The sequence below is a fragment of the Quercus robur genome, chromosome 7, assembly GCF_932294415.1.
Source record: "Quercus robur chromosome 7, dhQueRobu3.1, whole genome shotgun sequence".
NCBI lineage: Eukaryota > Viridiplantae > Streptophyta > Magnoliopsida > Fagales > Fagaceae > Quercus > Quercus robur.
This window is the reverse complement of record NC_065540.1, coordinates 36,662,206-36,677,303: the sequence shown is the minus strand read 5'-3', so window position 1 is coordinate 36,677,303 and position 15,098 is coordinate 36,662,206. Positions and strand designations below refer to the sequence as shown.

The window sequence follows — 15,098 nt, the reverse complement described above, 5'->3', positions numbered from 1 at the left end:
ACAAACCGAAAGGATGAAGGAAAGTCTGCCACGAGGTGCATGTCAAGTCCATTTTCACATTAGTAAACCAGTCACCCACTAAAGTGAACGTCCATTACCATTTATTATTTTCAACAACAACATTTGTCTCTATCAAATTCATCCCACTTGTGATTCTCAAAAAAAATTCATCCCACTTGTCATTCCACCTAACTTATCTTTCATTATTTTATTCATAATAAAATAATAATAAAGTAGGTAATAACATTACCCTTTTTTTTTCTAAATACCAACTCTAATAATAAAGTCTACACCTACAAATACCAATCAATAACTTATTATTAGAGAGGCTTTTGGTCTTAGATCAAATAAGTAGGGTTCAAGGGAAGAATACACTCTAATTTTGGCATAAAAAGAGAGTCATTTAACTCAGCAAGGAATGGATTGAAAACCTATAAGGGACTTCATATGATTTGGCGACACTCAATTTATCAACATCTCATCTTCCAAAATCCCAAAAAGCTTAATAAGCCTATATCAAGTAACATATGAAAATTCCATAATAAAACCACAACATGCGTCACTTGGCCTATCCTCTCCCCCTCTGTATCTCATTTACTCCTGGATTCTTCTTGGAAGTCCTATATTTGTTGTTGGGATATGGAAGGAAGTTGTCTTTGAGGAAATCTCAAACCTGGTAGATTTTAGCAAATTATCTAATAATTGTTTAGTTTGCGAGAGTTGGGGTCTAGGCTATTTACAACTAAGAAAAAGATATTCAATGTGCAATCTTTACTTTTCACTAGTTGCAGATCCACGCGTTGCGCAGGATAATTTTTTTAGGGTGATCTCATTAAATATATTATTGTTGTCGCTGTCGCTGTTGTTGTTGTTTTAGTTATTAACAATTGATTTTTCATTATGTTTTAAGTTAATAAAAACTTTACATATACCCTTTTTTAGGACAAAACTTATGTACAGCACTTTAGGTGCTGTTCTTTAGGTTCTCCTCTTAAAATTCAGCCATCGACTACTTAACTAAAAAATATACTTCCATTCCATGAGAAAAAAGCTAGCCAAATTTTAAGAGGAGCATCTAAAGAACAGCATATAAGTATTGTACCTAAGATTTGCATTTTTTTAAAACATTTACATATACTTTTTTTTAAATGTGAATCTTTACATATAATTTAAGTAAATTCTATTTATTCCACTTTTTTAGATGTGTAAAATCATAGACTACTGCTCCATAATGATAGTAGCTAATTAGTTTGATCATTTTTTTTTTGGTGATCTTATTTGTAACATTTCTTATTATTATCTTATATTTACTGGCTGATTATTTGCATAACAAAGACATTAAATGAGCTTCCTCAAAAAAAAGACATTAAATGAGATGTAGTATCGTTCATTAGATTTTTAAAAGTAATGATGTATGAGGATTATATATATATATATATATATATATATATATATATATATATATATATTTAAGGTTAAATGAAAATTATGAAATGTCAAAAAAGGGATTTTAAAATTTTCTAACTTTATTTCTTATGTAATTTCTTTTATCACAAGAGAACATCTCCCTTTTAGTTATGAATGGAAATATGGTTTCCATTATTAGAGTTTGATTAGATTTAAGTTTAAATGTAGTAATATGATTGTATTTCATTGTTGATTACTGATTTAATTTTTTAAGTGAATGTAACAATTAATTTTATTGCATTGGAAAAATTTTAATGTTCTCCGTATGGTTATATCTTTTTTTTCTTTTTTTTACTTCTCCTTACAGCCTCTTTGTTTTCCAATTAACAGTTACTAATTGACGTTTGATGTTTTTTCTTTATCTACTCTTTATTACTTTGTATTGTTTTTTTTTCTTTACCATAACCTCTCTCTCTCTCTCTCTCTCTCTCTCTCTCTCTCCATTTGTAACCTATTGTTTTCCAAAATTTGATGATGATTTTATTGCATTAAATATGCATTGTAGCTTTTTTTTTTTTTTTTTCATTTAATTTTGCTACCCTTAAGTTAGTACATTAATAATTATTAGTTTCTTTATGTTATATTTGATTGATATCCTCATTATTATTATTTTTAATTTACTGTTTTTTAATCGGCATTTTTTTGTATTATATTTTTCCTTTGATGTATTGGCTTTGAGAATGAGTGTGTCCATAGCATTACTCCACTTTATGAGGACAATTTTATTTATTGAATTTAAGTTAAATCTTAAATGTTTAATATTTTTTTTTAATAAAAAGGAGTGAAAATATAAATAATTTAATGATATGGAAGATGTGGTAAAATTTAAATGTTGAATAAAATAAGATGAGAAGAAAAAAAAAGTAAAAATAGAAGATATAACAACAAACACCAAATTGTCCAAATCATGCTATGTAATATAATATTATTATATTCTTATATACTATCTTTAATTCTTTATGATGCTATAGGATAACATTTAACAATCAAAGAGAACAAATTAAAACACAAAACTAAATCACATCAACCCAAAGTAGAGTTCTAAACAACACAAAAATTTATCAACCTAAAACAAAGATGCAAGAAAAATAAAAATAAAAATCCACCAAAAATTTGAGAGAGAAAGAGAGTAAATAAAATTTTTTTATGAGGGAAAATTATATATAGAATGGAAGAGAGAATGACAAATTTATACTATGATGATGAGTGTAGGGACTGGGTTCGCGCACTTCTTTCGTGGTAGAAGTGGATTCAAGCCCAACTAGCTCAATACAATAAATTTGTAGAGAGTAGGTGCAAGAGCTAGGTTTTAGCGAGGACTGCAACGACCGGACATGGTCATGAATGGGTTGAATAATAGATACGCAGGCTAAAACGGGAAACTTCGTCCTCGGGCCTCTCATCCGAGGAGCTTAATGTTCTTCTTATTTCTTTTATGCTAGGTTACAATGGTCCTAGAGACGATACATAATGCTACTCACCTCTCTCTCTCTCTCTCTCCTTCTTTTTTTTTTTTTTTTTCCTTCATGGAGGAATTCTTACATTATATAGCCCTTCTCAGTTGATCCTGGCCTTCCATCTGTTGATCAGGCAGGTAACTACTTGAGTGCTTGTCCCATCAGCCACCTTCCCCCACCTCCTGTTAGTTGCAGTAACCGAAACCACACTATTTAGGGGTCCTTTCCCCATTAATGCGGCCAAGACGTTTGTTGGCGCATTCAATGCGAAGGTAACAGTTTTTCCTTGAACCGCTCCTAAACTGTACCCCCGTGCACGTCCTACTGTACTCGTCCTTTCTTCTGAGATCGCTTTAGGGGCTACCTTTGATGGCGTGCCGCTCTTTCCTTCTAGGTTTTGGAATGCCGAGGATAGGATCGTCCTCAACTACATCTCTAGGCCATTTAGACTTTCATTGCATGTTCTCGGTGACGTCTCTCCTTGGCGCGGGTCTTGGGCCCTAATGTAAAGTGGGCCAGGATCACAAATTCTCTGGCCCCACAATAGCCCCTCAAAATCCTGCTGTCCGGCTCCTCGGACGGAAAGGAGGGTTTTGATGACATCAGACCTCTGTCATGGCTTGTCAATCCTTGTCATCTATCAGTACCAGAGCCTCTTCGCCTGCCCGAGACACGTTCCTGGCACCTTGGTATGTGAAGCGCATCTTCATTAAATACGGGTGGCTTTGTGCTCCCCACGTTCAACGGTACGATGGTAATCTAACGGTGGAGATTTTCTTACCTTTATAGGCGGGAAAATCTGCACAGTTACTTTTAATGGGAGGTATAAATAATCTTTAGAACTGATTTGTCTCTTCACTTTCGCACTTAAGAGTTCTGGCGCACATATCCTGGGTTTAGTCAAACTTCCAGCCAAACTCAAGTCTCTCTCCAGCATAAAAAGCCCGTCCGAGGAACTTTTCCTCCTTTCTGTAAGTTTTCTCCCCTCACTAACTCGTGCTTTCTCTCTTCTGGGTTTATCTTTCTCTTGTTCCTCTCCTTCTCCCGTCATCCCCTGAGTCTATTTAGCAGTTTTTAGAGATGGGTAAATTAAAAAAGTTGGTTGAGACCGAAGAGGCGATGGAAAAGTTCATCGTCGACTATAGGATACCTCCTAATGTGGGTTTGAGGTACTGCAAGGAGGGAGAGTGGCATCTTAAGAGAAGAACGGGCGAGGTGGTGATTCCCTTTCTCGCCTTTATCGAAAGAGGTGTGAGACTCCCCATGGGGCCGGTAATGAGGGATTACCTTAGGCATTTCTGATTAGCTCCCACCTAGTGCACTGCTAATGTGTTTAGGATCCTGGGTTGTGTGGACGCCTTAAACAAAAAAATGGAGCTAAGACTAACCTATCATGACGTAAACTGGTGCTACAACCTCCAACATTTGAGGGGCAAATCATACTACATGAAGACGAGAGACGATAGGGTTCGGCTAATCCAGTGCCTCCCCGAGTCCAGCAAAGAATTGAATAAGGACTTTCTTATTGTATCTGGGGAGTGGCACGATGGCCTTCCTTGCCCAACTGTGGAGGGAGAACCAGGTGGGGTGTAGAGAGTAGGAAGAGGCTAATCTTTTGTGCCGTCTTAATTTGCGTGGTTCGGTTACTAACTATGAACATGCCTTCTTTTTGCAGATCCACACGCCTTTCACCGACACTTTCATCTGACCAACCGGGAGGATTTGGAAACTGTTCTCAAGGGAGCGATTTTTGTAAACGAAGAGGACAACCAAGTCAGAGTCGCTCACAAAATCTTAGGGTATGATCCTATCCAGAAGTCATTTGCCACCCCGAAGCACGTGATCAGAGCTAACGATCCTCGGCTTCAGAAAATCACTATAGCCGAGCACGGGTTTTTGATCTCTGAAGGATCTCCTGTCCCGGAGGGCATCCCGTTGGCGAGCTCTTCTCCGTCCCACCAAGCAACGGAGGACGAGGGTGATTTGAGTTTATCCGAAGAGGGGTTCGGTGTATTTGACCAAGCTGATCCATCCGAAGATCCTTCCAGTGACCTGGGTGACCCTAACTTGTCCGAGGTGGAACTGTTGTCAGTGGAAACATCTTCTCAGGCGGAGATGGGTTTTAAGAGAAAGCCCCCGACCAGCTTGTTCGACCTGCTTGAGGGCCAGCCGGGGAAAGGTGTACAGGGAAGGTCGCAATCCAGTGTTCCAACTCCCCCACCACAACCCCAACCTGTCCAGACTAGGTTTTCTCCTTCCCGATCGCAGTCACAATCTCCCCGACTCAAACTTCCTGCCCCTCCCTAATCTACTCTGCCTCCTCAGCCTAAGCCCACCGACCCAAAGAAGAAGAGGAGTTCCAAAGGTAAGGAGCCAATGGACGGGGGGAAATCCCGCTCCTCTCGAGAGGAGGACGAAACCCTGCGAGCTCAAAAACAGTTAAAGATTGGGCATCAAGGCCAGGGGAAATGGGTCGATGCCCAATCCACGCCCAATGCTTGACTTCCTGCCCCAATGCTCCACGGGAAGCCTCTGATGGAAGATGCATCCATGAGGAGTTTCCGATACGGCGAAGGTGCTTATGTGGCCGACGCGTTGAAGAGGACCCTGCTGCTCCCCACTGACATGAATGAGTTGAAGAATATGAGGATGCAGGAGGTTTTCCTCAGCATGAAGAGGTACTTGGGTATAGTAAGGCTCTTAATACCTATGACTCCGTCGACTTTTGCTCCTAGATTTTCATTCATAATGTGTTTGTTTCAATTGGTAGGCCATCCAGGCCACCTATAGGCTGGAGGATGAGGCTAAGAGGCAGAGTAGGTCCATAGAACTTGAGCATAATAAGCGTATAGAGGCTGCGCGAACCCTTAAAAATTTTGAGGCTGACCTCGCGAAGGCCAGGGAGGACTTAAAGGAGATGACCAAAGCCAGGGATAATGCTGAGGCAGGCCTGGACGGTGCCTAAAAACAGGCTGAGGACCAGACGAGGTGCTTGCTTGTTGCCGAGGAGCAATTGGAGATCGCCAAAGAGCAGATCGGTGATTTAAAAAAGAAACTGACCGAGGCAGAGGGGGCTAAGGGCGTCGCGGAATGGGTCAGGGACAAAGCCGTGAGGGCCAAGACAGAGGCTGAGTTTGCCAAGACGGAGGTCGAGACCTCCAAGGACAAAGCCGAGGAGGAGGCTTACAATGCGGGGGTGGCTGATACCCAAGCGATCCTTAAAGCTCAAATCCCTAGTGTATGCAGGCTATACTGCTCCCAGGTTTGGAATGAAGCCCTCAAACAAGCTGGGGTAGAGGCTTCGTCCGACCTGTGGAAGGCGGAGAAGGTGTACTATCCTCCGGCCATCCGTGAGACCGCCTCCGCCAGCTCCGAGGCTGTGAACGCTCCACAGGAGGCTGAGGCTGCTCAGCCGGAAGCTGCTCAGTTCGTTCTCACTCCTGATGAGCCGACTAAGGGAGGAGAGCTTCATGGGGCGACAAAAACACCTGGAGGTCTGAATCCTGAGGTGCCCCAGGAGGCTACCAAGTCCACAGTCAGTGCTCATGTCTCTGATGCCGAGGAGCCGGCCCTCTTGGTTCAGCCCCTTCAGGCCATTCCCCTTGCTGATGTCTCTGAGGGCCTTGAAGCTAACCCTGCTCAGCCTCCCCAAGAAGGGGACGTCTCCCTGGGTCTTGAGGCCAATCCTGCTCAGTCTCCCTAGGAAGGGGATGTCTCTCAAGGTCCCGAGGCTAATCCTGTTCAGCCTCCCCAAGAAGTGGCCAAAACAAAATTGAAGAAGTAGAAGCCCTGACCAACTTTTGTATTTGTTTTTAGTTTAGCTATTAATTAGTTTCCCTTTTGTTTTGAGGACCTTGGAATTTGCTTGTAATTAAACTCTTTGACCATATGTATGAAATTCCTTTCTTCCTTTTTCCTTTAAATTATACGTTTGTTGCCTTTGCCGATATTTACTATTGCTATGAATCTCATGGTTTTTGAATTAGTTATCTTAACATGTATGAATGGTTGTGCATATGATATATTTGGAATTATATCCCAGAATTCTAACTTACCCGCGCCCATAGGACACTGAGTTTGCGTCTACACATACTTCTAGGGAGCTAAGTGCATTATCTGAGGTGCCGAGCGTGTTCTTAGGCCATGTCTGGTACTTAGATTTTTTTGGAGTATCTAGTTTCCCCAGAGGTTTGAGTCCGAGGACCATGCAAGACCTTGGTTCTGTCTAGCACTTAGATTTTCTTGGAGTGTCTAGTTTCCCCATAGGCTTGAGTCCGAGGACCATGCAAGACCTTAGTTCTGTCTAGCACTTAGATTTTCTTGGAGTGTCTAGTTTCCCCATAGGCTTGAGTCCGAGGACCATGCAAGACCTTGATTCTGTCTAGCACTTAGATTTTCTTGGAGTGTCTAGTTTCCCCATAGGCTTGAGTCCGAGGACCATGCAAGACCTTGGTTCTGTCTAGCACTTAGACGATTGCTAGGATGCGAGACATACAATCGTAATAGACTTAAAATTTGAATTAGGGAAATGTTGCTATTAATAATAATACCTTCTCAGATTATTTACATTCCATGGACGAGGTACAGCCCTTTCATCTAAGTCTTCTAGGCAAAAAGCTCTTATTCCTGCGACTGAAGTAATTCGGTATGGCCTTTCCCAATTGGGTCCCAGCTTTCCTCAGGACGGATTCTTCGCAGCACCCACAACTTTCCTCAGCACTAAGTCTCCTAGTGCTAGCAGCCTGAGCTTCACGTTGGCATCATAACCTTGTTTGAGCTTCTGGTGGTAATAGGCTAAATGGATCGTTGCCTTTTCTCTTCGTTCGTCGATTAGGTCCAGGTTCTTCCCCAGTAGTTCATCGTTACTGTCTGGGGTGAAGGATTTCGTCCTCAGTGTTGGGAAGTTTGCCTCTAGGGGGATAACAGCCTCAGCCCCATAGGTCAGGGCAAAAGGTGTCTCCCTTGTGGACCGTCGTGGAGTAGTCCGATAAGTCCATAAGACGTGCAGCAGCTCTTCTACCCATCTTCCTTTAGCGTCGTCCAGTCTCCTCTTAAGCCCATTAACTATGACCTTGTTGACGGCCTCGGCTTGACCGTTCCCTTGAGGATAAGCTGGAGTTGAGTATCTGTTAGTGATCCCCAGCTCGCAGCAATATTTTCTGAAGGCCTTAGTATCAAACTGGAGTCCATTATCTGAAATGAGGGTGCGAGGGACCCCGAATCGTGTGATGATGTTTCTCCAGATGAATTTCTTAGCATCCACGTCCTTGATGTTGGCCAGGGGCTCGATTTCAACCCACTTGGTGAAGTAATCCATGTCGACTAGTAGATACCTCTTATTTCCCGCTGCCTTCGAGAAAGGTCCCACAATATCCAAGCCCCACTGGGCGAACGGCCATGGGCTGGATAGAGGGTTAAGGATCCCGCCCGGTTGATGAATATTTGGAGCGAACCTTTGGTACTGGTCACACTTCTTAACGTACTCCAGGGCTTCCCTCTGCATCCCCGGCCATTAATATCCCTGAGTAATGGCCCAGTGGGATAGGGATCTTCCTCCTGTGTGACTCCCGCAAATCCCTTCGTGCAGCTCCTCGAGCAGTAGCTCTGATGTCTCAGGGTGGACATACAGAAAATATGGTCTAGAGTATGAACGTTTGTACAGTTTGTGGTCCTCGAACAGCCAAAACCAGGGAGCTTTTCTCCGTATTTTTTCTGCCCCCAACTTTTCCTCGGGCAAGATGTCGTCTTTGAGGTACCTCACCATAGGGTCCATCCAGCTGGGGCCCGCCCTGACTTCGTGAACAGGGACCATGCCTTTCACTCCTTCATTTGTTCTATCCAGATGCTTGACAAGAATAATTCGAGGCAGATCCCCTGCCGAGGATGTGGCAAGCGTGGCTAGTGAGTCCGCATGAGTGTTTCCACTTCTAAAGATGTGCGATAGGCTGAAGAGATCGAAGCCCGACTGCAGGCGTTTGACCCGACTTAGGTACTCCTGCATCCTCGCATCTCTAGCCTCTAATTCCCCCTTTACCTGGCCCACTACCAGTCTTGAGTTCGAGATCATCTCCACGACATTTCCCCCCATTTTATGTACCATGGCGATTCCTTGTAGCAGGGCCTCGTACTCGGCTTCGTTGTTCGTGGTCGGGAACCCAAGTCTGAGGGACTTCTCTATGGCGGTTTGCTCAAGAGATATTAGGACTAGCCCCACTCCGAATCCCCTTTGATTTGCTGCGCCATCAACGTACACCTTCCAACGTGGGGGTCCTAGTGCAGAGATTACTCCAACCGATTTTCCATCCATGTTCTGCTCCTTTGCTACTACTTCCACTGGTGGTTCAACAAATTCGGTCATTAAGTCAGCCAAGACTTAGCCCTTTATAGAGGCCCGGGGCATGTACTTAATGTCGAAAGCCCCCAGAACCGTGTTCCATATGGCAATCATTCCAGTGTAATCCGCGGTCCGCAGTACAGACTTCAAGGGTAGTTGGGTTAGGATAACCACCGTATGGGCTTGGAAGTAATGGGGAAGCTTCCGCGTGGCGTGGACTACAGCCAGTATGGCCTTCTCCAAAGGTAGGTATCTGACCTCGGCTTCATGCAGTGACTTACTTACTAATAGACCGGCTTTTGGATGCCCTTGTCACCCGTATTAGTACCAAGCTCACAGCATGGGGGGCCACAGCAATATATGCGTACAGGACTTCATCGACCTCGAGGCTGGACATGATAGGTGGTCGAGATAGGTACTTCTTGAGTTGCTGGAAGGCCACAACACAGTCCTCGGACCACTCAAACCCCTTCCACTTGTTGATCAAGAGATAGAACGGTCTACATCTGTCCGCTGATCTGGAAATGAATTGGTTGAGGGCTGCGATCATCCCTGTGAGTTTTTGGACCTCCTTTGCGTTTCGTGGTGGTTTCAGGTCGTTTATAGCCTTGATCTGGTCGGGGTTAACCTCGATTCCCCTATGAGTAACCATGTAGCCTAAAAATTTGCCTGATCCCATACCAAACGAGCATTTGGAAGCATTTAGACATAGCTTGTGCTTCCTTAAGATGCCAAAGGTACTATCGAGGTCCCCTAAATGTTCGGACACCGCTTTACTCTTCACCACCATGTCATCGACAGAGATTTCAATGTTCTTGCCCAATTGTGGCTCGAACATTCTCGTCATCATCCGTTGGTAAGTGGATCCTGCGTTCTTCAGACCAAACAGCATTACCTTGTAGTGGTAGTTCCCAGTGGGTGTCACGAAAGCTGTTTTTTCCTGATCCTCTAGTGCCAGCGGTATTTGATGATAGTCTTGAAAGGCGTCTAAGAAACTCATCCGAGGATGGCCTGCTGTCGCATCGACTAGCTGGTTTATCCGAAGCATTGGGAAGGGGTCCTTAGGGCACGCCTTATTTAGGTCTGTGAAGTCCACGCAAACTCGCCACTTCCCATTTTTCTTCTTGACCACCACAGTGTTGGCCAACCATTCCGAGTAAAAAACTTCTTTGATAGCCCCTGCACGCTTAAACTTCGCCACCTCGTCTCTAATCGCATCAGCGTGCTCTTTTAACGGGCGACGAGGCGGCTGCTTCTTGGGAATGATGGACGGGTTGACATTGAGATGGTGACAAATGAAGGCCGGGTCGATCCCGGGAGCATCGCAAGTGTCCCAGGCAAACACATCGATGTTTCTTTTGAGGAACTCAATCAATTCCTCCTTCTCCTGAAGAGGCAGCTGAGCCCCTACCCGAAAGAACTTCTCCGGATTGCCGCCAATAACCACTTTTTCCAAGTCTTCGCATTTCGCCTCGTTGGCGGCCGTGTCAGGGGGCGAAGTCGGGACCTTTGATTGCTATAAGCTCCTTTCAGCAGAGGCCGAGGACTCCGCATCAAGCCGATGGGAGATAGCAGCCACCACACAATGCCTTGCCATGGACTGGTTCCCACGGATTTCGCGGACTTGGTCCCCTGACGGGAATTTTAACTTCTGATGGAAGGAGGAGGCGATAGCTCCCAGTGTGTGGAGCCAGGGTTTGCCGACGATGGCCGTATAGGGAGAGTAGGTGTCCACCACAATAAAGTTTACTTCCACCGTCTCTGGGCCGGTCTGGATGGGTAGCCTAATCATGCCCTTTGGGACAACGAGCTTCCCATTGAAGGTCATCAAAGGGGAGCTATAGGGTGTCAGATCCTCCGATTTTAATCCCAACCCCTTGTAGAGATCGGGGTACATGACCTCGGCGGCGCTGCCACCATCCACCATCACCCTTTTCACATCGTAACCCCCGATTCTAAGAGTGATCACCAGCGCGTCATTATGGAGCTGGATGGTACCGTCCATATCTTTTTCTAAAAAGCTTAAGGCCAGGTGAAAATTCCTTCTGTCCCCTTTCGGCTCTGGCTGGGACTCCCTGGCAGGCAGCTGGGACACAGATAATACTCGAGAAGGGCGCGCGCCTGTTCTTCCTGGCATGACCAGGATTACACTGATCGTCCCTACGGACGGCTTTAGGGCAGCGTCTCTCTGGGGTTCCTGATGGGTCTGACCTTGATGACCACTGGAATGATGTAGAAGGTGCTTCAGCTTTCCTTCTCGGACGAGCTGGTCCAGGTGGTTCCAAAGATTCCTGCAATCCTCTGTGGTATGCTCATGGTCCTGGTGGTATTGGTAATAGAAGTTCTGATTGCGCTTTGTGGACTCTTCGGCCATCTTATTTGGCCATTTAAAGTATGGCTCGCCCTTGATCTTCTCCAACACCCGGTGTATTGGTTCTCAGAATACAACATTAACAGTTTGCATGTTGGTTGCTCCGAATTGCCCTATGAAATCTCTCCTCAGGCGGTTGTTGTTGTATCGGTCCGACCTGAAATCCCTCCTCTCCTAGGGGATAACCTTCTCTTTTCCTTTACCCCGCAGCTGGTCTTCCTCTACTCGTTTATATTTGTCAATCCGATCCATCAACTGGTGCACACTGGTGGGAGGCTTGCCTGTCAATGACTTCCTCAAGCTGTGCTCGGCCAGGAGGCTACTTTTGAAGGTGCTGATGGCGACTTCGTCAAAATTGCCTTCTAGTTCGATAAACATTTCCCAATAACGGTCCGAGTAGGCTTTTAGAGTTTCTCCATCATGCATGGACAACAATAATAACGCACTTAGGGGTCGAGGGGCTCTGTTGCTCGTAACGAAACGGGAGCCAAAGGCTTGGGTTAGCTGCCTATACGAATCTATGGAATTCGTCTTTAGGCCATTGAACCATCTCATCGCCACTGGTCCCAAGCTGGATGGGAAAACCTTGCACATTAGCGCCTCGTCCCTAGAATGGACAGTCATCCTTTGGTTAAACTAGCTCACATGCTCCACGAGGTCTGTTTTGCTGTTATAAAGGGTGAAGGTCGGCTGTTAGAATCGTCGAGGAAGCGTAGCCCCTTCTATGCGGTGCGTGAAGGGGGATTTGGAGAGCTGGTCCAGTGCCTCAGGGCGTCGTTTCCCAAGCCCCTTGGAGATGGGTTTTTACGTTCGCGCCTCCGGAAATGCTCTTCTTCGTGGGAGAAGGTCTCGCTTGGAGGAGTCCTCAATCTTTGCCTATAGTCGTCATCACTTTCGTCATCGAAGGGTATGTCATGCTTGGAATGGGATGGCCTTCATTGTGCGTGGTATAACTTCATCTTCAAGTCTTCTATCTCTTGCTGCATGGCCCGCTTATCATTCTGTCTCTGGGATGCATGGCTCTTAACTTGTTCTAGTTGCGTGACCCGGTTGTTGTCTTGTCCCTAGAGCACATGGTTGCCCACACGAGAATGGCTTTTGCTGGTTTGAGTGGTGTTCACATTTCCCTCCCTTAACCTTCCATTTTCTTCATTTCGAGTGCGCTCAGGATTGGAGAAATTACCCTGTTGTTGGGGTTTAGCTAGTTCGGGCTGATGGGAGCTTGTTTGATGAGGGCTTGATCCTGCCATGCCTGATTGTTGTCCTTACTAACACACAAGCTCTTCCCACAGACGGCGCCAATTGTAGGGACTGGGTTCGCGTACTTCTTTCGTGGTAAAATTGGATTCAAGCCCAACTAACCCAATATAATAAATTTGTAGAGAGTAGGTGCAAGAGCTAGGTTTTAGCGAGGACTGCAATGACCGGACATGGTCATGAATGGGTTGAATAACAGATACGTAGGCTAAAACGGGAAACTTCGTCCTCGGGCCTCTCGTCCGAGGAGCTTAATGTTCTTCTTATTTCTTTTATGCTAGGTTACAATGGTCCTAGAGACGATATATAATGCTACTCACCTCTCTCTCTCTCTCTCTCTCTCTCTCCTTCTTTTTTCTTTTCTTTTTTCCTTCATTGAGGAATTCTTACATTATATAGCCTTTCTCAGTTGATCCTGACCTTCCATCTATTAATTAAGCAGGTAACTACTTGAGTGCTTGTCCCATCAGCCACCTTCCCCCACCTCCTGTTAGTTGCAATAACCGAAACCACACTGTTCAGGGGTCTTTTCCTCATTAATGCGGCCAGGACGTTTGTTGGCGCATTCAATGCGGAGGTGACAGCTTTTCCTTGAACCGCTCCTACACTGTACCCCCATGCGCGTCCTACTGTACTCGCCCTTTCTTCTAGAATCGCTCTAAGGGCTGCCTTTGATGGTGTACCGTTCTTTCTTTCTAGGTTTTGGGATGCCGAGGACAAGATCGTCCTCGGCTACATCTCTAGGCCATTTGGACTTTCGTTGCATGTCCTCAACGACGTCTCTCCTCGGCGCGGGCCTTGGGCCCTAATGTAAAGTGGGCTGAGATCACAAATTCTCTGGCCCCACAATGAGAATAAAAAAGAAAAGGCGTAAATGCACTTTTAGTCCCTACATTTTGACGTTTTTCCATTTTAGTCCCTACATTTTATTTTTTCCACTTTTAGTCCCTAAAACCAATTTACGCCCTTCATTTAAGTCCTTCAAGCTAACTTCTGTCACTAATCTAACAGGAACACTGACAGATGAATAAAATAATATTAAAAATTTACTGTATCACCAACACATCAGCCTATAAATTTAAAAAATTAATTTATTAATTTTAACTGAATAAAAAAAATAAAAACAGAATTAAAAAATCATGCTCAAGCCTTGCCCAGAATAAAAACATGTGTTCTTCAACGTTAATCATGTTCTTCATTTTCTTCCCAGCAAACCTTGCCCAGAAATTTAAAAAATCAATATTTTTGTCTCTCTTCTTGCATTTTCTAAGCAACCAAACATGCAAAACACATAGCAATCTTCAAATGAGAACAAAACCCAACAATCACAAAAATACAGATCTCCTGCAAAATCAATCTCCAACAACGAACCAAACCCAAATCTCCAATAAAACAACCAAACCCATAAACCCAACAACCAAACCGATCCCAACAAAACCTTCAAACCCATAAATCTTCTTGGGAAACAAATACAAAAAATCTAGATTGGTTGAATTGTGAGAGAGAGAAAATGAATCGTTGATAAAGATCGGGTCAGATACCCACAGGAAAAACAAACCAAAACCCCTAAAATTCTCAAACCCAAACAAAATCATCAAATCCAAAAACTCAAATATCTCCCATCGTTTTCTCTGGATCAAGAATCCATGGCATCCATTATTAAAACCTTGAAGATCTGCCCCTTGCTTTGCTCTTCGTTGGTCGAGGGAGAACCTGAAGTGCGAAAGGGCCGAGTCATTAGGCACAATGCAAGCTTGCAACTCGGCGAACTCGTCCACGCCTTTCCGAACTTGGACTAGAGTCGAAGTCTCTTTCTTCTTGAACGACTCGTGCAAAGTCTTCTGGACTCCACCTTTTCCTTTCTTGAACGCCGATTTGAGTTTTTGGGTCATTTGATTGGGTTGTGGGTTTTATTGTGTGGCGGTGTCGGGTGGCTACGGCGATGGTGGTTTTGATGAGTGTGGGTGTGGGTGTGGCTGGGTTTTTGACTGATGTGGTGGTGGTAGTGGGGGGTTGTCGTGGTGTTAGGGGTGGGTTTCACTATGGGTTAGCTATTGTGGCAGGGAATTTTGTTGTGGGTCAAGTTCATGGCAGTGGCGGAGGGTTGTTGTGGTGGTGAGGGTGGGTTTCACTATGGGTAGTGGTGGAGGGTTGTTGAAGAACATGTGTTTTTATTCTAGGCAAAGATCCAGAAGAATGGGTCTGGGCTTTC

At 44.6% G+C, this 15,098-nt stretch overlaps 1 protein-coding gene across 7 annotated transcripts in view; it reads right to left on the bottom strand.

Moving 5' to 3' along the window:
• The window catches only part of LOC126693269 (cysteine proteinase inhibitor 12-like), a 146,305-nt gene that overhangs the window by 20,544 nt on the left and 110,663 nt on the right, over window positions 1–15,098 (bottom strand). The window lies entirely within an intron of this gene.